The 26,650-nt window shown below is 40.4% G+C and overlaps 2 long non-coding RNA genes across 3 annotated transcripts; one reads left to right on the top strand and one right to left on the bottom strand.

Moving 5' to 3' along the window:
* Positions 1-340: 340 nt before the first annotated feature.
* LOC306798609 lies at positions 341-16,660 on the bottom strand. The gene is made up of 4 exons (XR_013773410.1): positions 16,345-16,660; positions 14,325-14,439; positions 8,521-8,725; positions 341-4,599 (listed from the first exon to the last, which is right to left on the bottom strand). It is a non-coding gene; the product is annotated as an uncharacterized lncRNA (long non-coding RNA).
* A 274-nt stretch (positions 16,661-16,934) lies between these two features.
* On the top strand, positions 16,935-25,764 carry LOC306798607. 2 transcript variants are annotated; one of them, XR_013773407.1, is made up of 3 exons: positions 16,935-17,590; positions 18,778-23,099; positions 23,621-25,764. It is a non-coding gene; the product is annotated as an uncharacterized lncRNA (long non-coding RNA). The 2 variants fall into 2 exon arrangements; XR_013773408.1 differs by having other exon boundaries at positions 18,778-23,909; positions 25,578-25,764.
* The last annotated feature ends 886 nt before the right edge of the window (positions 25,765-26,650 follow it).

Here is a 26,650-nt window from a genome sequence, read left to right as displayed (position 1 = left end):
TTGGTAGTTATTGCAGAGCAACAGCTCTCCCATATTTCATATAAAATCTGGGTTCATTTTTAAAATAAAAATTAATTAATTTAATTGATTGATGAGAGGCACTAGCCCTGAAGCAGGTCTTGAGGCTCTTTTGGAAGAGCAATTCTGTTCTGCATGGACAGATGTGTTTTTTTGAATCTACTTTGCAATAATAAATGTCACATTACTGGTCAGTAAAATTCCAAATGACTGAAGTGAGATAATAGCCAGAAAGATCATAGTCTACAGCAGCAGACAGTAAAATATTTACTATTTTAATGTTTCAAGTTTTAAATATGTGGGAACAGCTCTTTAAATTGCTCCACTCCTTTTTCTACTGTCCATTCTAATATTTTCTATCCCTGACTCAAAAGTCATGAATTCATCCCCCAGATCATAACATCAGATCAAAAACTCTTCATGTTTAATGTGTCTTTTAATGATTTTTAAAGTATTGTTCTACTTCTTAAGCCTTTGCACATTTACATTTTTATCTTTTCTCCATAGCACAAGGCTAGGGACACATTTTTTCTTCAAATGAAAACTGAGATTCTCATGTGAGTCACTTGACCTTTTGAGCTGATGCATTAATAACTATGATAAATAAAGGAGTCAAATCCCCTGATAATGGACTTAGCTACATTCTCTTAGGCCAGGCAAAGTCTTCAAAACAGAATTTCAGTGACACTCCCCACTTGACCTTGCACATTGCTCCACCATGGAGCAACTCAAGAAATTCCTGCTGAAAAGCCACAAGCAAGTGACAGAACTGGAACCTGGACTCACAATGCTGCTATCATGCTCACAGTAACTTCCCTAATGCATGTTAATGTGAATCATTGAGTAATGATTCAAAGTCGAATTTTCAATGCAGCTTATGTTTATTTTTCATACAGAACTTCCGGGTTCCAGTTTTCCTCTGTGGAAATTAGAAGTCCACACTTATAGACAGGAATCTAATTTATATCAAAATGTAAACAACAGTTTTACCATAGTGGTACTTAGGGGTATTTGAAACGTTGTCTAACCTGGAACAATCCCAAACCAAAACTGTGGAGCTGACATGCCTGTCTTTCAGGGTCCTTAGACTATGTCACTTTGTAAAGTAAAGATAAAACAAACCAGACAGGTTTTCTCTTTAAATAGAAGGAGTGGAGATCATTATTTTGGCTCTCACTGCCATGAATATTTGTAATTAAAAGCAGAGGAAAGAAAGAACTGGGAAAAATTAAAATAAGTCCTCATCTCAGTAAGAAATAATTTAAAGTATTTTTCTGTCAAATTATGGGTTGTCATCCCTAGCACACAGAGCAGATGCAAAAAAACAAACAGACAGCCTACTAAGACAGACAGCTAATTACAATAACATTGTGAGTCTCAGGGATTTTATTTGAGGGACTTCTTGGGCTCACCTGTACTACTTAATTCCTTTCAAAATTGCAGGTACATATGGTAAAAGATGTTCACCTACTATACAACTCTTAAAGAAATGGTCAAACTGGTCAGTCTTAGATTTCATATTACAGTCTACACTGAAATGTGACTAAGCATCTGGAGATGATGCTGGACACAGCTGAATACTTTCTGATAATGGAGATAATTGTGTCCCTGGATTTCTCATGAAACAGCATAAAATTTACAGTGGTGCTTGTATTGCTGTTCATCAGCAGGTGTGTTCATCAGCAGGAGGTGTGCAGCCAAGGCATAGTATCTGCCAAAATTTTGCTTCACATTTGGGAAGGTAAGCAATATTGTATTTTATGGGTTGCTGTTATCTCTGAGATAGTATTGATGTGAGCAGTAATATGGAAAGCCTTGTATAAAGGAGACTTAAGATGTAATTTTTTTAATTGCCTGGTTTTTCAAAAGTTCTGGGTTTTCAAAATTACCACTGGACAGTATACTGAAAATTGAGGGGTTTATTGTGTCCCATACTTATTTTTCTTCTTTTTTTTTTTTCCCCCCCTTTCTTGTATTTGAAGTATAGAAGTCTTCTGCAAACACTTCTTTGTTACAACTTCTTATGATTTCACCTGGTATTGAACAATCTAAGGGCTGTTGTTAAAGGCATGTATTTAAAGCTGGCTGGTGACCAGTCAGCAGCAGTATTCCTCCAGGATCAATTCTAGGGCCAATTCTGTTGATTGTATTTATAATATGATAAGTATTTTCTTACTCCAATATTCTGCTTCCCTAAAGTGTACAAGCAAATTTAGTCTTTTCAGATTCTGCACAGTTTCATAGACACAAAATCCCTCATAATCCAGATTGGTTATTTCTGCCATTTTTCTGCACTTGGCCAGGTTCTTTTTCACCAGTTGGCCAGGTCTATGAAAGTCTACAAAATTTTACAGGATCTGAAATGGCTAAATCTGCCTGTTCACTTTAGGACAGCAACATCTGTTGGCTCTGTAGGATGGTTTCTATACTGGTAAATTACTCATAGATGGCATTTAGTTTGGGTTCTGGCTTGCCACTATGCATTTTGTTAAACTCTTTGACTGATACCTGCCATGACTTTGGCTCAGACCCCAGCACTAATCAGGAAGGATTCCCACTGGGCACCTTGGCAAGTTCTTACTGTAAGAAGCACAAAATGCAACCATGCATCACAGTTACAGGAACATCCATAGATAGATGGTACAAAGGTAATCATACAGTGCAAATTTTTTTTGTGAGTTTTACTTCCTTTTACCCCAAAATCCTTGGGGTAAAATTGTGACTTCACTCAGCTGAAAGACATGTCAGGGATTTTGGCAATAACAGGATTCAGCTGATGGACCTGGAGACATTTCAACTCATGGTTGCAACGTACTACATGCTTCCCTTGTCTGCATCTCAGACACAACAAAAATGATCCTTTGCATTCCTCTAACCTTTCTGCATTTCAAAGGAAATTCTGATATTTTTCATTTTCTACCCCCAAAGGAATATGGCATGCTGAGCAATAATTCCATTTTGTTAGCTCATCCTAGCAATTTCCAGTATAGCAGCATTTCTTGTGTAGTCATATTTATACTGAAGTAAAGAATTATCTAAATGCACCATATTTTAAATAATTTCAATTATGATGCTGTCACTTTTAATAATGGATGGTAGCACAGGAAAACAGTAGTCCATCAGTTTACCAATGTAAAAAATTAGTTGTGATAGGATGAAAAATTGAGCATTTTTCCCTATGATTTAAGACATTGGAGACAGGGTTTTCTCATATAAAAAGTAAAATTTCACCCATAAATCAGTAAAAGCAGCTTTTAGACGTGCTCTATACTTTCATCAATACGCTTTTTTAGATTGGTTGAGTCTCTTTCTGTTTTGTAATTAACTTATCAAGGAGTAATGGTCTAATTTTAAAAATCCAACTGGATGACAGAAATACTATTTGTTCTAAATTGAAAATATTTCAGCATCTGCCAAGATAGATTTCTTTAAATTACCCTTTAAAAACATTGATTTCTAATACTGTATTTCCTTTTCTCAATAAAATAGAAATATGTGTTCAGAGGAAGCTGTTTTTAAGGAGGCATTGCTGAGAAACAAAGCTATTCTAGTAATATTAATCCCTCTATGATGAGCTGCCAAAAACACAGTCTCCATTTAATGCTCCAGGTTTGGTGGGTAGTCATTTTTTATTATCCACCAGACTGAAAATCTGAAATTAAATGTTTAGCAATATTTGTATAAATGAAGAAGCCCCCAGCTCTATACTTTGACATAACTAGGACACTGTAACGTAATAACTTTATAAAGACAAATCTCCCACAAATTAGTGCCTGATAAAAACATATGGCATGGTGGTTACCAGGAGAAAGTGTTCTGGTCTCATACAGAGGTTTGTTGCATCCATGGCATAAGATCAGTTCCATCTGAACGATGCCAAATAATGCCCTTTGGATATTTCATAGCTGTTAATCAAAGGCGATATGGAATTAGATGTAATATCTAAAATATTGCTTACCTGAGCTAACCTCACATTATGTGGCTGATATTAGAAGCCTCATTAAAGTAATTTACTGTGTTTGGAAAGTAGAAGTCAAAATGCCTGTACCTGGGCAGACCAGTCTTTGTAGCTCAGTTCCCTCTTCCCCACAGTGGTCAGTTGTGGGTGCTTATGAAAAGCACATTAGACATTCAAATCTATGCTTTCCAGGGCATATCCTGTAGCTCCCAATAATTCCAAGCTGAGATTTCTTTCTAGACCACTGCATAATAGTCTTCAATAGGCTTGTCTTCAAGATAAGATGGCTCTGATTCCTTTTTTAACCCATTCTCATTTTTATTATCACAACAATTTTATTCTACGTTCATTTCTATTTTATGGGAAAAAAATATTTCCCTGTGTTTTGAATCTGCCGAACAACAATTCCACAGACTCCCATTCAATGGACTTATTGTGAAAAGTTGTATGTGATTGCTATCTGCCCTAATACCAGTCACCATTTCATAGATTTCCTTCACAGTACCCCCTCAGTTATCCTTTCTCCAAATAGAAACATCTTGGTCTGTTTACTTTTCATTTACTATCTCCTCAGATGGAAATGTTCCACACCTTTGATCATTCCTCTTCATCTTCCTTGTAACCTAGAAAAATACAAGATAGAGAAAAGTAGAGTGCTTTAACAATGTTTTTCTGCTTAATCTCAATTTCTTTCCATGTGATTTACTTTTGAACTGTGACTATTTTAATCAAACTGGTCAAAATTATTCTATAGCCTCTTTCTTGAATGTTAGTGATGTTTAGAAACCATTAGTCTGTATTGAAAAGTTAAGATTTGCCTATGTTTACCTAATTTTGTTGGCTCTTTTTTCATTCAGCAATTTGTGGTGTCCTCCTGTGACACCTTATAGCTGGCTTTTGATTTTAGCATCCTGAAGAACTTAGTATCATCAGTAAACCTCATCACTATCTTGTATTTGTCACCTTTACACTGGGTAATGAAAGGCTAATTAATAACAGTGAAATTGTTACAAATCTTTGTTGTGAAAATGCTTGTATTTTTATCCATTGCTGCACAGCTTTTAAACAGTTGCTAACCAACAGATTTTGTTTCTTGGTTCATCAGACTTATTTTTTATGAGCTTTTACTGAGGGACCTGTTAAAAAGTAGTTTTAAAGCCTAGCTGGATCCTCTCTTAGCTCCTTGTTTACTCTCAGACACTCAGCATAAAGAACTCTAATAGATTTTTGAAGTACAACTTCCTGTGATAAAACCATATTGACTCTTCATATTCTATCTACCTGCTGTATACACTAGTTCTAGTGTTGGTTACAGTTTTAATTTGTTTTCTTGGTACAGAAATCAGACATACTGGCTTATGCTTACCAAAAATATCCCAAACCCTCCACTTTAAATTCCTGCACCTGATTCAAGTGCTCCACCACAAAAAGCAATAGAGCAGTTTCATATTTTAACCATGGTGGAATTGAAGAATAGATGCTGTCAAGTCCTGGCAATTTCTAAATTCATTTTTATCAGTCTGTTCTAATGCCTTTTCAAGTGGGAGATTTTACCCACTTAAGTCCTCTGCATTGCTGCTAAAGATAAGGACAACCTTATGTCCTGCCCCTGCCCCCTTGTTGTGTGTTGGTGCTGACTTTAACAGGGCTATGTAAGGGGCAAGGGACCTGCCTAAGAGGAAAACAGACACTCTCCCCTCTCCAAAATCAGTTGGCTTTGCCAAATAGGGTGGCTTATCAGTATGGATGTAATTTTAGGACCACTTTTGCTGCTGGCAGGTGTGGGGCACAGGGGAAGGATGTGGCAAAAAGGACTGAGAACAGCGTAGGTTAATTGTGAAACTGCATCCTGATACTTCACCTTGAGGCACTTTGCTGTCATTATCGTTCTACTCATTTATGTGCATGAGGGATTCCCACAGAAACCCATGCCAGCACACAATTTAATGGTACTGTTGAGAAAGGAGATGGAGTGATGGTGTCCAAGAGTGTAGGAAGCTTCTCTGACTAGGAACATGACATTCAGAGAACAGCTCCTTTGCCTTCACGGGTACAAACAAACAGTGTAGGAATTGGTCAGTTTTAAATATTTAACTTTTGTTTCTTGCCCTGTTATTCCCACAGTACGTGAAGAGATCTGTATAACGATTTTTGTCTGTAGTACAGGAAGAATGGTGTTCCTGAGTTGGGATGACAAAGGACAAGCTTTGTTCAAATTCCACATTCCCATCAGGTCTAGGGAGGAAAGTCCCACAATCTTTCTCCATTTTGTTGGTACTTTTATCTTCAAAAACACTGTTAAATTTCTTAAATTGTGAAAATAAATTCAACAGTTATGATTAAAAAACATCTTGCATTTTTTGGGAGGGGGAGGGCATACTTGGACTTTTGTGATGGTACAGACAGATGGTGTCCTTTAAGAATCTGCTGAGATTATACAGCTTAGAAAATCTATTACTTTAAGTATCTAAAAGAATGCACAGTTGCTGAGGTTTTGAAGCTGTTCTGTCCTGTATGTTCTGCAAAATATCACTGCAGTCCCACAGTGAAGGTTTGTCCAGTTTATGGTCTTGTGGTGATAGTGCAAATAAACACTAAAAATGTTTAATATTGGCTTTACAAGCAAGGTAAAAAGAACTCCGTGGCAATTTGAGTGGTAGAAAAAAACATTTTATGGACAGAATCCTGAGTCACTGACATTTTGTATTTTCAGGAGTATTCCACTAAAATATCCTAAAATATTCCCTTAAAACACATACTATTTTTTGAATGAATACATGATTAATTTTTTTTTTTAATTTGTATTTCAGTATCACCTTGGAATTCCAGTCATGAATGATAAGCCAATTGTAACAGACCTCTCTAAATACAGAGCAATATGACAATGTTCTCAGTAGCCAAGATTTTGCAATTTAATTATTAGAAAAAGGAGAGGCAGATGCAGAGGTAGAAAGAGATGGTATTTATGATGTAGCTACTATGATGAGTGTAAATCCTAGAATGTCTGCAACTAAACTCTGGCCATGATAGACCTATCATGACAGATAGCTTTGGAGAGTGACTGGAAGGGTAATATTTAAAATGTCCTACTTTACCTATTTGTAAGGACTATTCAGACTTCAAGACTAGTGAGGAAGAAAGCATTTTGAAGCATGAGTTGAAACTCAAATAGACAAGCCACTATGGGAGCATTCTGAGCAAAGATAGGAACCGGCTTCCTGGAAAACCAGGAAAGAAAACAAAGAACTTCTCCAACCACTGAACCTCATCTTTCAATAATAAAGCTGTAAGTCCAGGTAACTTTCTATTGTCCAAGAAGACTGAATTATTTTAGGGACAACCTAGTGGGAAAATCATCCAGTTTTACACTCTGCATGATTATGAGGACCCTGAGAAGACCAGAGGCAATAAATGAATGAGGAGATGATTAGTCATTTAAATCAGGGTAATTAGCAGGAAATATATACAGCTGTGGTTTATTTATGCTAGGAGACAGCAAACATTATCCATGAGGTAGGGATGTCAACTGGCCAAGATTTTAGTTTGGCTAAAAAACAGGTCTGGAATGAAGCAGAAAATGTTTTATTCCATCCATGCACATTTGGTTAGAAAGTGAATGTTACCAATTTGAACTAGATGCAAAGCTATATAAATGTAACCTCTACTTACACACAAAGGTGTAGAGACAAAAGAGGCTTGTGTGTCCATCAGGGCTCTTTCCAGTGAGCTATGATCCTGATGTATCTGATAGCCACCACTGCCTGACCATCACTGCACTGGATAACAGACTTCAAAGGCAAAGGGCAGAAACTGGGACAGAAACTTGCAAAGAGTGTGCAGAAAATACCTACCATTAATTGATCCTGGTTAGAAACCTACAACATGGTCTTGAACTGACTCAAGAGACTTCAGCATCTTGTGGTTTAGGTCAGGATGGGCTGAACTACACATTAATTATTGTGCAATAACTGGATATATGAGAAGGAGTGTGACTATTCATTACCTCTAAGAAAGAGTGATTAATAATGCAAAGGATACAACAAAGTTACAGAAGAGTGGCTATCTCTATGTGCCCTCTCCTTGCTGACAGGATCAGTGATTGTCAATAGATGGGAGGAGCAGCATTTATTGTGCTGGTTCCAGCTATACAGGCTTGGTCCCAGATGTCCCTGAAGATAGGGCTCTGTTACTGCCCTTCAGGGTGAGGTGTAGAGCACCATCCAGGTTGGCTAATTTTTACTGGCTGGTGGTTCAGTCTGAAGTGTTGTTTGATGATAGGTACATTGAGACACTGAGCAAGTATTCTTGTATTAGGTTAGTTCTGCTACTGCTATCAGTCATGTTTTCTTAATAAGACTTGCCTGATCATGATTTACCTAACAGAAGTTAATCCCTGACAGCTACATAGCAACATAATAAAGACTAAACCGTGAGTCTCTGACATCAGTTGCAGTGTGGTCAGCCTAGTAGGGGCAGCTGAAGACTCTAAGGGACTGCCTTGGGATACAGAACCTGCTGTTCTGGCCTAAATAATCCTCACTCACCTTCTGCCTCCTCTGTGCTCTGTAACAGGAGCCACACCAGCATCCTCTTCTTTCAGCAGAGAATAATTAGAGGTTACAGCAAAGTCACGAGAAGTGCTTTTTCTAGGTACAATTGACTTGATAGAGGAAGACTATAAGGTGGGAAATTGACAGTTGTGGGCTTCAGAAAAAAGCTCGAATCTCCCAAGAACACGAGGAGCCACCCCTGAGGAGGAAAAGATGAGACCATATTGAGAGAAGGGAAAGAAACTGAGTAAAGCCTCCCCTTCATTGCAGATCTACCACGGACCCATGACATCCTGCTGGCTTCTCAGACTTTCTCCCTATCCCTACATGTATCTCTTAGGTGTCTCACAAATATTTTCTGAAATTTCCCTTATGATTCCCAGGAACCTGCTCCACTGCCACAAAAGCTGAAAAATGGCAACTGCTGCCAAGGAGATTTAAGCTGCAAATTCCTAACAGCATTGTAGCCTGGAGGTTTGCCCCAGGCAAGCAGGCCTGAAGAGTTTTAACCCAAGCTAACTCCAAAACAAGAAGCACTATTGTTTTGACAGCTGTAGCTGTTTGAAACGTGGAACCAAGTGCACTGTGACTCTCCTTTACTATGCTTCCTCCTCTCCTGCCAGGCACATACCAGATTATGAGGGACCTCAGGCATCAGCATCTGCAGATCCAGCAGATGAATTGCCTTTATTGCTTTTCTCCTCATTGCAGTACAGATTGCACATTACTTATATTCTAGAAATACCAGAGATAAAATAATTGGACAACCAGGTCTGCCATGCTAAGCAAAGATCACTCTTCAGGTTCCCACAGATCCAAGCAGCCCTAGGTAACCTCTTAAACTGTATCATAATGGTACATAATAGTACCCTTCTGTTCATTCTTTGCACTTCAGGCTTCTTCACTTTGGCTTCTCTCCATTGCCCTCTGCACTTCTCTGTGAATCCTCTTGCATCTTCCAGCAAGGTTGTCTTCTCCAGAGTCCTTCAAATAACCTCAAAATGGCCATGAAACAGCACCATAAAGTCATAACAAGCCAAAACTAGAGGTTAAGATGCTATCTAGTGTTCCACACTGGGTTTTTTGGCAGTCACACAAAGCCGGAGACTCTACCACAGCTCAGACTTTTCAGCATTTGAATTCTGCCTGATCAATAGCATGTGACACAAGTTTATGTGGGATACTTCAGCTAGGTGAAGCATCTCATGGTGTCCAGCAACACACTTCTCCACATACCCAATCAGCTTGTTTTGCTGTGCCTATTATTCCCACCCACACCTCTAACCTGGTTATCCCTATCCAACATCTAATCATAGCTGATTTTCTGATGAATTAAATTTGCCTAAATTAATTTGAAGAGTAACACACATGCTCAGCTCCCTGCAGAAGATCATAACTTCTTGGCTCTCATTTTTTAATGATGCCATGATGCCATATAGAGTTGTATCCCTTTCTTTGAGCAGCAGCTCACTTGCCACTTGTTTAACAGTTATTGTTTTTCTTGCCCTGGAAAAAGTAATGTAGGATTCAGGCAAATAATTAAGAGGAAACAGGTTTTCTTTCTTTTTGTCTTCTGCAGCCTAGACTGTCACAGTCTTTATGACATCTTTACAAATGCTGTGTGCTTTGGTGCTGTATGATCACATATTGAATGCAACACACAAAATCAAGATACCAAAGCACTTGTGATACCAATGTGCCCATAATCACCTGTTTTCTTTGTTTTCCTTTTTTGATGTGGGCATTAGGATAACTTAGAAATTAAATTATATCCTGCTCTGAGATCATTCTTATCATGCAGAATGAAAAGGGTACTTCTTTTTCTTTCTACTACTGCATGCTTTTCTGTCTCCTGAGCACATCATTTAATTTATCTGTTATTAATCCTGGTATGTGTATTTATTATGGATTAGGAATTGTTGGTGCAAATGAGTTGTGATTCCTGTGGAAAAACAAAACCAAAACAAGACACCAATCAAACACATGGACACAGCTCCTAGATAAGAAATGCTGGCTTCACTCCAGGGGCTTCTGCTCTGTGTTGGGACAAGTTAACCCAGTAGCTTCTCAGTGTTCTGTACTGCTCAGGACAAGAGGCTGTAAATGCTTCCTTGCCAGTGTTGCCTTCTGAGTGGTTGATGATATCATTTTGATCCTTAAATCTAATATGCACTTGAATCCTGAATTTAATTAATTGAAAAGTACTGTGTACTTTAAAACTCCTAACAGACTAGATATTTAAAGGATGCAAGAGAAGTTGGTACCAGAAAATAGATATATATATTTTATCTTTGAAATTAAAGACCTGTGGAAATAGCACTAGAGATATTCTTCTCTATCTACTCAAGAGTCAGACACAATTTCAGTTCTTGTGTTAAAATTATCCCTTTCCTTACTACAAACCCCTAATTCCACAGAAACTAGAGGAGAATGGCATTTTAAGTGGTTATAGAAAGGAAAACAGTCCCGTGCAAGTATGGTAGAGACTATAAATCAACTCTGAAAACCATGGAAGAGGATGTGTCATGATTCCACTCATGCCACTAAGGTGAAATCTGTCATCTAATAAGTGAAAATTGTTGTCTGACGGTACTGAAAATCTGATTTGCTCACCAAGTCCTCTATCCTCTAAGTATATGGCCATTAGGAAAGAGGTGGACAATAATCATCTCTGCTGTTTCACATTCTTGACTGGAAATAGCTCTGTGCTGAGCTCGGTAATCTTCCATGTATGCTAAAAATGCAGCTGCCTTCATGAAGACATTCCACATAGGATTAAAACAGTGTCATAAAAATGGTAGGTGTCTGCATATGCTCAGATGATGAAGAGGTGATGAGTAGTTTATATGGCTTTGCTTTTTTGGAACACAGTGCTCAACCCCCAACTACATCATCCTCTTGTACCAGTACATACATATGCATACCTATAGGATCTAAGATTTATCGCAGATATTTTTAGGCAAGAATTTATATTAAATGTCACACTGGTATTTACTGTAAGAGTCATCTCTGGACTTAAATTTTATGCCAGTGATTGAATAATCTGTTTTTCCGGATTGTGAGAAGAAGAAAGACTACAGTGAATTGTGACAGCTAACTTTTAAAAACAAAAATAATCCACATACTGGGCAAATCAGATGACAAGCTTCCCCCTTCATTATAGGGGATTGGAAAAGGAACATTTCTCTCAAGTTCCATACTCTTTATGGAAAATTATGTAGAGATTAATAGTGCCCACTGACATGATATCACATCTCATTGTACTTCATCCCAAATCTAAAAGTAGTTGCTCAAACAAGGCAATACTTAAAAACAGACTTTGTTATACACACAGGGATAAGTTTGTGAAAGAATAAAGTAAATTTTTTCACTTAGGAAAATTATAACCAGGAAATACTACATAGAATTCTTCCTTATGCTATTTTGAACACATTCTTACAGCCTTTTTTGGTGACCCATGTCTTTTGATAAGTGGAGCCAACCTACTAATGAAGAAAGTATCAAGACCACAGTCATTCAGCTTTATCACAACAGCAGACTTACAGTTCAACACCATTTTGGAAATGCTGATCAATAACATTAAAACAATCCTCTAAATCTCAGAGATGGTGAATAACCCCTGCAGTCCTCATAAACAGATTGGTCTGTTCTATTCTTTTCAGCTCACAGGAGTTCACCATACTTGAATTGCAAATGAACATCATGTTAAAAATGTTTCTGCCTGTTATTTTCATTGGCATCAGTCTCAGCAGTGTTTTGGAGATAGAAGGGATTGCACAAGCTGCAGCAGGGCTGCAAGGAAACACGCATTTCCCCAGTCTGATTGCCAAAATGCAGAATTAGTTTTATTTAAGCCCTTGATTCTTCCCTGCAATCCTCATTGGCCTGACTAGGGACCTGGTCCTTAACAGACCACTGAGTACCACTGCAAACATCCCCATTATACTCCATGATGGTCACCAGCATCCTGTGTGTTCCAGCAAGCTGGAAGAGACTTTTCTAAAGGCTTCACAGGATGCTTATTGCAAGTGCTAACTAGGCAACACCAGGCAAGAAACTGATTTGGGCAAAATACATGACTGAGCCCCAGCATGTGCAGAGACAGCACACAGAGATGACCACTCTCTGTATTACACAGCTTACAAAAACAAACTGGAGCAACCACCTAAGCAGTGGCTGTGAAATTAGCAGAGGTCTGCTTAGAGACTAGAGCTATTGGTGCTACACCAGGGAGGAGACTGGGCAGTTAAGTTACACTCCTAGAGAACTTTTGTGTGCTGTAGGCACATTGGGTAAATCAATAATTTGTCTGTAATCTAGAGCAATTTCTTCAGGCTGAGGAACCCACATCTGCATTTACTGGCAGACTAAAGGCTCACATAGATGGCCAGGAGGGATGTTAGGCCCAACACACATGAGGATTCAAGCACTTTTTTCCTTTGGGAATGGTGCTGCCCGTTGCAGTGCTAGGGACATAAAACTATCTCAGAATTCAAAGTTTGTCTTGAATATAGGACAAAACTTCCTAGGAAAACAGATGTGACAGTTAGCACTCTGTTCCACCAAGGCCTGCTGGTGTAGCCTAACAGCAGGGAGATGCACAGAAATGCCCACAGCAGAACCAAGACCACACTTCTGACACAAAGAGCCTCAGGAACACAGATCTGATAATCAAAATTACTTAAAAGGTGATCTTATCCTTCATTCCATTAAAAGAGTCATTTGCAACACCACTTCTGAGAGGAAAAGCTAAAATCTGAACAGCTTCTTATGCTGAATTCTTCATTTTAAACACAGTTAGTGTCCATTGGTACCTCAGACTAATTCATGCAACAGAAATTTTTTGGGTTTTTTTTTCTGCCTGAGGAAAATTTACACTAAAATGTGGAATAAGGCTATGTAAAAGGTAAAATAAACAAGCCACCCTAGCCAATGCCTGCCAAGAAAATAAAATCCAGCACTGGAATTGTTTGTACTGCTGAACTACTCAGTCTCTGTTTTTCACATTTACAGCTTGTGCAGATTTTTTTTGTAAACTCAAATGTCCACTGGGACTGGGAATAGAAGAAAAGGTATGGCTAAACCCTTCTTCTGTCCAGCCCCATTCCTTGAGTAATTTGATTTAAAAGAAATAAACTAAGAAGTCTCTCTTCCAGCAGTCAGAATATTACAAAATAAATTGTCGTTAATCTACAGCAACATAACTGTCCATTTCTTCCAGGCAGACAAAATATAAAATATGCAGTAATGCTCAGAGCACTTGCTAATTATTTAACAGAGGGATTTTCCACACAAAACACATTTAAAAATTGAACAGCCTCTCTAGTCCTGACCAGAACATAAAAATAAGATTTCTATCAGTGATGTCTAAAGCAGAGGACTGCAGCCACCCCATCTTGTATCCTGAATTCAGCTGAATCCTACACTTCAAAATGTGTTTTTAACAGGAAAAATGACAGTATTATGCATCACTAGTCTGGAGCAGGAATGATTTCTAAAGATTGGCCAGGAAGAAGCAGTGTCGAGACTGGGAAAGGATTTCCAGATGAGTTCTGCCTGGTCTGAGCTTCAGCTACATAGTTTCTCCATGTCTGTTTACCCAGCTCTAGCAGTGATCTTTGCACACCTTTCAAAACCCTGAAGTGCTGCAACACACTATAATGTCAGTGAGTATCATATAGAGTGATATTTTACTGCTCATCATTCAGCATCCCTTTCCTTAAGCATGCTAAAATTTGGGGGTTGGTTGGTTTTTTTTTTCTCCTTTTTTCAGTGGAACTGCACCCAGCTGTCCCTACCTTTTTCTTTAGAGCTGATGCCATCACAATAATTCATCCATCTTCCCCTGTAGTGTGTGCTACTTTCCCAGGGCTGCAAATTTCACCTGCCAGTAATTTTGTTAATTCACCATGCCTGTTGAGCGAGAAAAAGAAATAAAACATTGAGGAAATGTTGACATAACTCCTGGCCATTTTTATTCCAGACCTTTCTTAAGCAGATGTGTGGAATTAAGTGAGGAAGAGTCAGGGATTGCAGTGTCTCAGGGTCATTAAAAGAGAACTAGAGTGTGCTAAGCTAAGGAAAGCAGAGCCCTCAAAGAGATGCATGGGGAGGTTATCAATTTCATCCCTAAACATACTTGCATAATTTGAGTATTTACCAGGAAAGAGATTGGATCCTGCTTTATGGTAGTAAAATCATGGGATGGATGCCATTCACATTCCTTTTCACCCCTGTAAGTTTATGCCATAGCTGTGAAGTCCAGAAAGACCCATTTGTCTTCCACTTACATATATTAACCTCTTTCCCTCTACCCCCTTGCCAAGACATTTAAGGTTTATACTGCTCCAGGCTGAGGACTCTGTCCATTCCAGCAGTTCTTGTCCCCAAAGCACCCAAGTTACTTTTAAAAAATGAACCACATTCCATCTTGCAGAGTGGGGTGAATGCTTCCTCCTCCTTCTCTTTTTTTTTTTTTTTTAACCTCAAATACAACAGTCCACATTAGAGAAGAAATTTCTTCTCAAGTCAGATCTGATCACTAGTTCTAAGCATTTGAGCAAGATGCATGTGTCAGAAGCAGGGCCACCATGAACACCTCTGCCCAGCTTTTCCTTACTTGCTAATGCTGATTTTATATTTTAGAGGAAAGTAACGCTTCCCCAAGTCACCTTGGAAGTAACAGAGCTGGGAACCAGAGGGGAAAAGTGCAGCCAGAGCAACAAAAAATATTACTCCTGGCCCTTGTAGGTTACTCACAGAAAATCTGGAGTATGGTGGCATTGATGGACAAATATAATACATAAACAACACACTGAGTGTAGTGACTCAATCTATACTCCAAGCAGCTTCCCAAATAGGGAAAACAAGGGGTTGAAAACGCACATGGAGTTAATTCCTGAAAGGGGCTCTTGCATTCTTCCATCTGACTCTCAGTGAAAGAATGTCCTTAAAAGAATATCCAATTTATCTTGAGGATCCCAAGTTATGACATGCCATCCCTAACCTCACGGAAGCCATCTCCATGACCAGCCTTCTGCTGTCCCCTACCTCTGTTGTCATACCCTGCCACAGCAAAGAAACAAACACACTTTCAGTGACAGCCTCCTTTGTCCTGGCTTTTGGTCCTAATTACCACATGATAAATCTTCTTTGGGAATTGCTTTTAGGGAACCACTTCCACATATCACCGCACTATAAGTCCTTCTCAAGGCACTGAACACATTTTTGGGCAATCAAAATGCCTGTAGTTATATGGGCCAAAAAACTATTGTCACAGCACACACCCATGTGCAAACTGAGCAAATCTTGCAGTTGTGTGCTCCCATCACGGGCAACATACCTTTGTGTAAGGTAAGATGCCTGCATTTTGGTCACATCATGGGTAAGTTTCAATCACAATTCCAGGAACAGTAATTCCACCATGTCCCTTGGCAGTCCATTCTAATGGACTCTAATCACTCTTTCTGTGAAGAAATTCCTCGAGTTGCCTGAACCTCTCCTAGCACAGCTTGAGGCTGTGTGCTCTTGCTCTTGTCTTGCCACTGACTGCCTGGGAGAAGACTGATCCCACCTGGCTGCATCCTCCTTTAAGGTGGCTGTAGAGAGCGATAAGGCCTCCCTGAGCCTCCTTTTCTCCAGGCTAAGCCCCCCCCAGCTCCCTCAGCCGCTGCCCACAGGACTGTGCTCCAGCCCCCTCAGCAGCTCCACTGCCCTTCTCTGCACACGCTCCAGCCCCTCAATGTCATTCTGGTAGTGAGGGCCCCAGCGACAGCGAGGCCACAGAGAGGCACTGGCTGTAAAGTACAGTGCGAGTACCTCTCCCTCTGAACAGCTGGCAGAAGTGTTTGTAACGCGGAGAGCTGCCCTTCTGCTTTCTGCGCCAGCGAGGGCTTAGCGCGACACTCGAGCAACCAACAAGCGCACCCAGCACTCCGAGATGAACCCGCACCCTCCAGGAGCGGCAGAGGAGCAAGTCAGCGTGGAGTGAGCGGGGCGCTGCCGGGCGCCGTGAGGCGGGGCCGCCCTGCAGGTGCGCCGGGCCCCTCCCGCTCCGCTCCCCGCGGAGGGAGCGGCGGCCGCGCTGCTCCTAACGCGGCCTGACAGGCGCGGCCGCCGCTCCCGCGCGCCCTCCCCGGCGCTCCCCCCGCGCAGCCCGCGCTGACATCACCGGCCAGGATTTAAATAGCTCCGCAGCCGCTGCCTCCCGGATACAGCGCTTCCCATTGGCCGCCGCCGCAGCCAATGGCCGCGCCGCGCCGCTGCGCTCCGCCAATGGCAGGGCCGCGGCCGGCGCGCGCCTCCCCTGTCGCTAAGGGAGGGAAATACAGCGCGCGCGGCGGGCTGTCAGGTGCGCCGGGATGCGCCGGGAACGGGGAGCAGCCGGGGGGCTCCGGGCCGGGTGGGTGGGTTCTGCTGCCTTCGCCCCCCCCTCGTTTTTCATCCGTGCTAGGCGAGCTCCCCTAGCCAGCCGCGTTACTCGGCACGGGGAGGGAAGGGAACAGTGCGGAAAGTGGCTGTTCTCCGCTTTGTTTTAAGCGCTCCGGCGGCGGCGTCTCCCGGGCGGTGAAATGATGCAGGACGAGCGGCCCCGCCGTGCTGTTCCCTCCTCGGGGAGAGCTTGAAACGAGAGAGAGAGAGAGAGAGAGAAAGGGAGCGAGAGCGAGAGGGGAGAGCGATCGGTGGTGGCTCGGGGGCCGGCCGGGCTGCTGCTGGGGCTCGGCGGCCGCAGACGGTGGATTTGTGGGAAGAGGACGGGATGAGAAATAAACGCACCTGGCCGGCGGTGTTTAGGGGAGCGGGGGCCGGGTGTCCCTCCTGGCCGCCGGAGCCCCTGGACCCCGGCCGCGGACCCGCCGAGCTGCAATGGACGCTGCTGGCCGCAGAGCGGAGCATCCCCGCCGCCGCCGAGGAGGGAGAGCTGCCCGCCCGGAGCCGGCCCGCAGCGCGCCCCTCGCCCGAAGAGGGACCGGGAGTTTCCTCCTCGGCATCGCTCCGGTCACCGCGGGCTGTGCCAGCCGGCCGCCCACATAGGGTGCGTGGCAGCCACGGCGCGAGCGAATAGGTAAACGCCACTGTGTAGATGTGCTGTTTGGAGAGGAGAGAGAGAGAGAAAAAAAAAAAAATTAAAAAATTAAAACATGCTAGGATGCGGTCATTGGGCCTGGCACAGGGGATGGGGCTGCGCGGGGAGATGGAATAGCCTCCTCTCCCGTGCCTGGCGCGGCGGCGAGATGCAGGCGGGCGAAAATGAAGTCCTTACGTAAGGCGGGCTGGCTGGATGCTGGGTACCTGCTGCTCCCGCACCGCCAGCCGCTGCCCCGCCAGAATTACCTGGGCTTCTCCTGCCGTGCCGCAGCCTGTCACTGCGGGACCTGTCCTAAAAGCAGACTTTCATCCGCAGGAGCTCGTACATTTCAGAGCTGCGTAGCATTGTGGCACAAACATAAATCAGTTGCATTCCAAACTCAGAAAATTTAACCCATTTCACTCGTTACCAAGCTTACCAGCTTGAAAGGACATGGTATAAATCTACTTTGCTGTCAAGCCATGATAGCATTACGTAAAACATTTCTTCCTGGTTACTGTTTACTGCTTCACATCCTACAAATATTTCTGACTTATTTCTTTCCTGTATCTACAGTATTAATGCGTTGCCTGAATATCCTAAAGATGTCGGCCTGCATACTCGAAAGGCAAATGCATGTGTAAGAACTGTAGGAAAAACACAGACCAGGGCTGAGACCTTTTTGTTTTTCTAATTTGATTTAGGTTTCTGGTTCTCCCTACGTTTTAGAGTAGGGGGATAAACTTTCTGCCTTGCTGATTTTCTTCCCCATTCATCATCAAATTAAGAACGCAGCTTAAGTCACAGTTTTGTTGGAGAGGGTTTTTTTTATGTAATCAGGAATTCCTATAAAACATGAAACGTTAATTATTGCAGCAGAAGCTGCAAATTCTTGCTGTAGAGGCCCCGGTAAAAGTAAGACTAAAAATCAAATGAATGCTTAATCTTTCCCTGAAACAAACCCACCAAGTTATCAGAAATCTGATGTGCCTCCCTATCTACATCTCTGTGATATGATGAAGTTTGTGTCAAGGTTTCTTTCCCTTTGGAAAAGGGGAGCCTCTAAAATGAAATCGTTACCCCCGTCCTCCCCCATGTTTCTGTTTCCTCTTTCTCCTTACCTGTTATTCCTCCAAGTGAAAGATGAGGACTGTGAAGCCTTGTTTCCCCTTCTGTTGTTGCAGAACTCCTTGGATGTGTTGGAAGTGAGCGCCGGGAGCATTCGGTGATCTTTGTGGGAGGAAGGCACAAGCCACCCAGGCCCCGTTCCCTCCATCTTGAGCCTTCCATGGTGATTTGCAGCAGCACAGGGAAGTATGAAGCACTGAGGGACAGAAGTCAGTGTTTAAACCTGGCTTCAGCATTAACAATCACACAAGTTTCAGATAACAGAGGACCAGGAATAGAATAGCAGAAGTACTTTAGGTGCCTCTTTTAAAAGTTTTCTTTTGCATATCTAAAGATTAGGGAGCTATTTAGAAAAGATGAATATACAAGTGTTTTTATTTACTGTCCTAACAGAAGATGATGATCCATATTATCTTACATGCATCTTGGATGCATCTGTATCACCAGATAGATTTCAGGGGAGCTGTATTGATTTAAGTTAGTAAAGAAACCAGTGAAGTTTTAAATAATCAGAATAATATTCTCTCTCTCTTTCAGTCAGATTTGCCCTTCATGTTACTTGTGTTTCATAATCCTCCTAGCTCTCCATTTCGTCATTACAAGACCAGCATCTCTACTGTTAAAAAAAAAAAAAAAAAAAAAAAAAAAAGAGAGACAGAGAGAGAAACAGAGAGGGCCCCCCCCCCCCCAAGGAAAAAAGTCTTTTTGCAATCTGTTATTTATATCAATGTTTAAATAAATTAAGGGCACAAACTGGTTCTGTTTTTTTTAATAGGCTTATTTAGTTTCATTACTTACACAGGTATTTTTTTTAAGCTCTCTGGAAGGAATGTGTTCACTGCACCAATACCCTTTAGGGTTTTGATAAAAGACATGATATCATGAGTATCATCACCACTTCTGTTATTCTTCTTATATAGTAGCAACAAGATTGAATCACCATTTTTAGCTATTCTTCAGCAGAACTCGTAATCTATCAATGTGTCAGCTCAACAGCAGTTTTCTCTTCACACTAATGTGAACCAGAAGGTCCAGCTATCACCGATTTTGACAATTTTATTTTATCTGAGATTGCATGTATTGCAGAAGTTTGAAGCAGATGAATTATAGGGCCTATCATATTTTCCTAAAGATGTACAAAACATAGATACGTCATCCAAACATTTCAAACTAATTTGGTACCGGTAAGATTCCTATGCTTGGGTGTTTCATAAGCCTTATGCTAGAAGCACTATTAAGTATTGTTTGATAAATAACAAGAATGAGATCAAATGTGAGTCCTGTAGTTTTTTGAATGCCTCACATTGCCATCTCTGTTGTTACATAATGCATCATAAAGAAATACGTGCCTTCATTCTCTTTAAATCACTCCGGCATGGAGAGTACTAAGCCTTCCTTCAAGTCCTTGTTATGCAAGTCCTTGCTACTGCTAATAGCTGCAGCTCTGCATGGTTACTTAAAAACAAGGTAACTGCAGACTTTTTGTGAAGCTCCTTGCATTTCTGAAATTTTCAGTAACGTGATTCCAGGTGTGTTGTTCTCTTTCTCAGCTAAAAAGTAAATTATTATGAACAGACAGTTTTCCCTCATTAGAATAGTCCCAGTCATTCCAGTACATCAGAAAGTGATCAGTTTTTTGTTGAGTTACCCTCTACAAGCACATTATGAGTATCTGAATGCACTTCAATGTCAAAACAGTGAAATAGGACCAGAATTGCAGTAATATTTTGAACGTCTGTAGGAGAATGCAGGCATATAACTAAGTACTGAAAAAATACATAGCACGGTGAAAAATCCATGAGCAATCTAGCAAAGATATTAGGTAACAAAAAAATCCGTATGGACATTAAGTACTATTATTTAAAGTAAAATCTGTGTTATACATATAAGCAGCATTCAAGTGAAATTGATGAGGCATCTATCTAGAACAGAAAGAATCATTTTTTAAAGCTATGATACGACGTCCTATATTTCTTTACTTGGAAAGTGGAATTTTACTTGTCGTTTTGTAAAGGTATAAAATTAACAACAAGCACTTCAGACAATTAGGAAAGCTGCCTGATTTCTGGAATTCAGTTTTCCCTCTGTAAAACATAGACATTATTGGCGGCAAAAAAATCAGGAAAAACCTGTCTAGGTTTTCCAGTGTCATGTAGATATTTTCGAGTACCCCATCCTTTAAGATGGCCTCGGTTTTAAAGAGACTGAAATAGGCATATCTCAGAATTTGTCATACTGATAATACTTAAATTTTTTTCTCTCCCTTTTCACTTGTAAAATATGCAAGTAATATCTGAGTGATGTGTCACCAAGAAAGGAGGTTTATTTCATATTCCCTTAGCAGATCTGTTAGTTTAACAACGTTTTATGGCATTTCTACATTTCTTTACCTTTTTGTTGCTTTTGTAAATTTGAGGTACTGGCTTATTTGTTTATTTCCATTTGCCTACTTCTAATTATTTTGAAAAGTTCAACTATGATTGTTCAGATTTTGGTATGACACATGGAAAACATTTTTTTTCAATTACTTTTGCAAGCAGTAGGTTGGTGGGAGTAGGTCTGCACTGTAAAATAGTGTACCTACGAAATTGTACTCCAGTGGGAGATTAAATAAGAAAGAGCAAGATGACTGAAACAAGTCATTTGTCATAGATGTTCATGCAGTTCTGGTGTTTTATTTTAAGCTGGATTCATCAAACGTGCTAAGGAGTAATTTCTGTCTGATATGAAGTTCCCATCAAAGGAGATTTAAATTTAAACCGTGATTCGAAAATACAGGGAAATGTTATGGATCGGTGATAGTTGGATTCGGTAGCCAAAGTGGACACAAGGAAGTAAATTGAAGAATGCTATTTTTGGCCTAAAATACGTCAGGAAAATACATCACTAATGTATTACTGTGGAGCAGTGACTTTACCTAGAAGATGGTTTTATCCATGAAGCACAAAGATTTTACCAGAGGCATCTGAATTATGTAGATTGTAAAGGGTACCGACACCATTGGAAAGCAAGCATGAAATGGTGATGTGTGAACCTCAGATATCTGAGCGACATTTACTGACCACTTTTACGGTATTTTGCAAGTTTATAATGTAGTTTTAGTGTTAGTTTCATTTAGTGAAAATGGAGGAGGTAAGCACTAGTGTAATATTGATTCAGGGTTTTTTAGATCGGCCAACTATCATATTTAGCAAAGTACAATACGAATGAGAAGGCCTGAGACTACGATTACTTTAAAAGGGAGATTTTTTAAAAAATCAGAATTGAATGTATTCATAGTTTGTATTAGTTGCTCTCTCTTTTAATATAATTTTCTCTTTTGTTAAGTTCCGTCTCTCTTCCTTCAGAAATGCTGTCTCCCAGACCCAAAATGGAGAAATATAATGGCTACAATTAGCTTCTGTTTACTGGAGGAAAAATAATTTTTCCCCAACTGAAATACCTGCATTAATTTGCTATACTTCCAGCAATTTTTACGTGTGGTATTTCTCAGAAAGAGATCATAATGTCCATTTTAATGCAGCTTACCACAGTATACTAGCCGTAATCGAGTGGGTTTTTTCTTTGGTAGTCGGGTTTACAGAATTTTCAGGCTGTTTGCTTTTAAGCACCTGAAAACTAAATCAGAAAAAAGTGTATTTGATATGATAAGTTTGGCTTTCCAGTCTGTACTTTCTTTTGAGTTTTCCAGGTAAATGCTGCGCAGATTGATTATCAGAAAAATTGAGGCTTACGTAATCGGGACATAATTTTTTTCTACTGCCTCCCTTCCCCACTAAGCTTTCATTGTACTATGAAAAACGAAAAATTTTGAAAGAAAATTACTATGACATACTGATTATACACACATTTTTCATGGAACTGCACAGCTAAGCTATTTGTATGTATTTAGTAAAAGAAAGCAGCAAGCAAAATATTAAAAGCTTGAGACAGCTAAACTTTAAAATTATAGTCGTCATTATATACAGCTTTATCTAAGATGCTGTACCTAGCTCTGTAGCAATGAGTCTTTTTCTTTGCATAGGGAATTAGAGTACTTCTGTGTAGTATTTATTCAGAATAAGAAAATTAAGAATGTTGTACTCCATTTTTTTATTCGTTGTAAAGCTGAAACTACTTCGTAAGGGTTAATTTAATACCTAAATTTCAGAGGATGATTTTCAGTGATTGATGTTGACAAAATATAAGCAAATGAATCAGGATGCTATTCTGGTAGAGAATTACAAATTGAATTAACTAAAAAGAATAATATTAAAAATTTATCTAAATATGTTAACATGGCCTCTTACCCATAGGTGGCAGTCATCTTTCACTGTAGCAGGGATGCCAAACTTTTGGTTCGTGGTATTCACGCTTATGCTGAAATAATTTTGATGAGGTATGCGTATGTACATAAGAATATACATGTCTGCATTTTGGGAGAGGGGGAAGGAGGTGAAATTAATCATAAAATTAGGCAGTAATTAGTAGGGATCTGAATTGCTGTGTATAAGCAGTAAGGTAAGGAATTATCATATTCTGGAGAAGAGGTAGAGGTATTTATAAAATCACAGAAACACATTTTTTATCAATCCATTTCTGACGCTCCTCAAAACAAAGTAGTGGTAATTCAGAAACCAGTTATCCCTACAAATTGAGCAGAAAGGCAAGTAAAGTAAATCCCAGCCTTAGCGAGCACAACCCCGTATCGTGCCCAGTCCTCCAACACTTCTGTTTGTCACCCTTTATCCATAAATTACAGAAGCACCACAGGGATGATGTTGCCCTGGAAATCCCAGCAATAAGGTCCCTTAAATATTGAGCAAATACAGGAAAGGTGCTCTGAGTGAGGGTGTCCTTTCAGTGATGGAGAGCACGCAGAAGCTGCGAGCTGCTGTGCCGTCCTCTGTCTCTTTGCAGGGCTGCGATCGACACCCGTGGCAGTGCTGCGCAAGGGGAGGACGCTGCCTGCCCGAACAGAGATCTGCTCAGTTTTGCCATCAGCTTTTTTAGGCATTTATGTGGTTTATGGGGATTTCCTTTTGCAATAACACTAAGGAGGCTCTCGGGACCCCACCAAAACTGGAAGGAGCTAATAAAGCCAGGTCATCTCAGGCTAAAACAAACAGAACTTGTGAAACTACAAATGTGTCATAGCGAGACGATAACATTCTTCTGAGAAAAGAAGACCAAAACCTGAAACTCATGGGTAGGTGAAGTCATATTCTTTTTTCTATTACAGCTGCACTGAAACTCTTTTCAGTTAAGATTAATCTAATATTGTGTCAAGGTAGGCCACTGTACACATTCAGTAGAGGTCAGGAACTAGCATTTTACAAAATAGAAAATTGGAAGAACAGACAATTATGTGTTGCTGTTGCTGTGTTTCACTGTGATGCAAGATTAAGGGCTCAGAATTGAGCAGAATGGTGCAGTATTATTAAAACAGAAGGACTAATTCTCCTTATGCAAGAGTCGCAGCAACACACATCATTGTATAAGCCAAAGCAGGCAGTATGATTTCATAGTCACACAGGGTATTTCCACAGACAGACAACCACAATGTGACTAATTAGATATTTGCATATGCATGGCCCCATTTGCTCCCCAACTGTAATAATTAGAAGTATTGCACTCCCCATTAATTTACACTCTTGTGTAACACTATTGAATATAAGATAGCGGGTGGTGATAAACTGGCCGGTGACAAATGGGTAAATTTGATATGTGTTTTGAAAATCAGAGCTTTCATAGCCAGCTTTGTCCTTGACAAAGTGGGCAGGGCTAGAGAAGACCTCCTCTGCTGTGGGGCCTGATCCTCTCTATCGCAGGCAGCCGTGTCGCATTCTTCAATTTAACATGCAGAGACACTGGACTCCATCTTGAAGCTACCCCCACCATCAGCCTGCATGTTTTTTCGTTCCTCTGCATGGTTAAAGATTTCAGATCATATGTATCATGACCAGCTGAACCTCTCACAGTCTGCAAGGTCTTTGCCTGCAGTTTAAAGAGCATTTCTCTCACCCAGTATAAAGTCCGTTCCCGTCTGTCGTCCCTTGAGTTTTTCAGTTTACTGCTCAGCCCGAGTTCAGCCAAACCAGCTGTGCTGTACCTGTTGTAGAGAAGGGCACATTTCCCTAACCACTCTTCTAACCCTCCTTTTACCTCCACTTCCAGTAAATCTCTTAATCTGCTTGGTTAGAAGGAAGCAGTGATGCAGATGGGATGTTACCAGTGCCTCTTATGGTGGCATTAATACCTTCCTATACCTCCTAGATATAAAGAAACTAATATTTTGATTTTTAATGAATTTATTTTTGTATTAAAGCTACCTGCTCTCAGCATCTCAAAAGCCTTAAGGATTGACTGAAACACCCAACTGACCCCCTTTTTTATGGATACTGACAGCAAAACTTCTTCATTCCTAGCTTGTGACCTTGACCTTTGCACTATCATAGTGGTATTGCATGACAAGGGTGTCAAAAGGCTTTTTTACAAAAGGGTGTCATCACTTCCATACAAGCCACGGGCTTCCCCTGAATTTCCTGGCATGTCCAGATTTGTTTGGAAATCTCTGCACTTTGTACAACTATGGATGTGAACTGGCACACATGCACGATACAGAGCAGGGCACTGCAGGTGAGCTAGCTAGGCTCATGAAACAGAGTTGTCTCTGGAATTAGGTTACCTCCAGCACATCACAGTGTGTTAGCTCAGGTAAGCCTTCCAGAATTTGTACAGCACTTCTGACTCACTGTCCTGCACTGGCTTCATTTGACAGCTCTGGGAGCAACAGACCAAATTCTGAAGTATTTTTACAGAAAAACAGAGGAAATGGACTTAGTGTCTCATTATATTGTTTCTATTGATCTTGTAGGTTAATCTCCAGTTTACAGGTAATGCCTGGGAAATTGATGGAGGAATGGATGCACAAGACTTGTGTGGCACTCTTGAATATCATCTAAAAATAAAAATTTTATCTTTTTGTTTTTTAGCGGAAGATTCTGGAGGATTTTGGTTGTTGTGTTTGTGGAAGTTAGCTCACATTATGACTGTCTCTCATTAAATAAGCAAAAATCTGTTTGTTTTTGTTTGTCTGTTTTCGGTTGGGTTTTTTTTGGTTGGGTTTTTTTGGTTTGGTTTGGTTTGGTTTGGGTTTTTTTGCCTTCCCTTGGAACTGGCTACATGGCGTTTGTATTGTGGCATTTTAATATAGAGATTTTATTTGATATATTTGACTTCTGTGCCTGCAGGACAACTGGCAAACTTGACCACTTGTTTTGTCTTTATAGTGAAAATACCATACTGAAGAACTTTTCCTGGGTTTGTTCCTAGGCAGAATTCCAGGGTACTGAGTCAAGCTCATCATGTAAAATGACTCTCATGCCTGTTGTACAATATTCCACTTTATGCAGGCAGCAGCCCAGCTTTGTGTCCTCAGTTGATCATTCCTAATTTAAGGTAGTCAATGAAAATAATAAGATCAGAGATCATTCTTTAAGGAAATCCACTATAAACTTTCTGCTAACTTGATACTTTCCCTTCCAAACTACTTTGCAAGCTTTTATTCATATTAAGAGTTGATTTAACAACTGATATCTTCCTCAGTTTATTTCAAGTAGCATACTAACAAATATTTTCCTGAAATCCAGTCAGATTAGGTCAATTTACTTCCTTGATGTGGAAAGTAGGGTTTGGTACATTTTTGTAAATATCAAGTTAGTGTGCCATACCTATTATTAGGAAAGCTTTGTAGTGTTTTTTTTTTCTTTTTTTCTATTTATCCAGTTTTATCCCACACATCCTTGCACCCAAGCTTTTGATGGGCAATCCCTATTTTTCCTCCTGTTAAATTCTCATTGCTTCTAAAATCTTAGTTGAGGTGACTACTCTTGTGCTTGGATTCAAGGACCAAGTTTTCCCACCCAGAAATTAAGAAACCCAGAACAA

The sequence above is a fragment of the Erithacus rubecula genome (genome assembly GCF_903797595.1).
Source record: "Erithacus rubecula genome assembly, chromosome: 2".
Taxonomy (NCBI): Eukaryota; Metazoa; Chordata; class Aves; order Passeriformes; family Muscicapidae; genus Erithacus; species Erithacus rubecula.
The sequence above is the reverse complement of the archived record's forward strand: the minus strand, read 5'-3'. Positions and strand labels throughout refer to the sequence as shown.